We start from the raw sequence: 208 nt of genomic DNA on the forward strand, positions 1-208 counted from the left end.
CATTGTGGAGATGATACTGTGTTTTAAGACTGACAAATCAAGTCGGCGCACAGTTCTCGATTTCGAATACTGTCACGATAGGTGGCACTCGGGAATCAACATTAGAATGTTTATTGCGATAAGTATTGCCATGTGCCTCGGTGGTCGAATTGGTTGAGACGCCCGCCTAGCGAGAGGGAGGTTCCAGGTTCAAACCCTGGCCGAGGTG

The 208-nt window shown here is 49.0% G+C and overlaps 1 non-coding gene across 1 annotated transcript; it reads left to right on the plus strand.

Moving 5' to 3' along the window:
• The first annotated feature begins 134 nt into the window (after positions 1-134).
• On the plus strand, positions 135-208 carry Trnaa-agc. The gene has a single exon. It is a non-coding gene; the product is annotated as a tRNA-Ala (tRNA).

Source organism: Vollenhovia emeryi, unplaced genomic scaffold (assembly GCF_000949405.1).
Source record: "Vollenhovia emeryi isolate VEMERY1.0 unplaced genomic scaffold, V.emery_V1.0 DF939258.1, whole genome shotgun sequence".
Taxonomy (NCBI): domain Eukaryota; kingdom Metazoa; phylum Arthropoda; class Insecta; order Hymenoptera; family Formicidae; genus Vollenhovia; species Vollenhovia emeryi.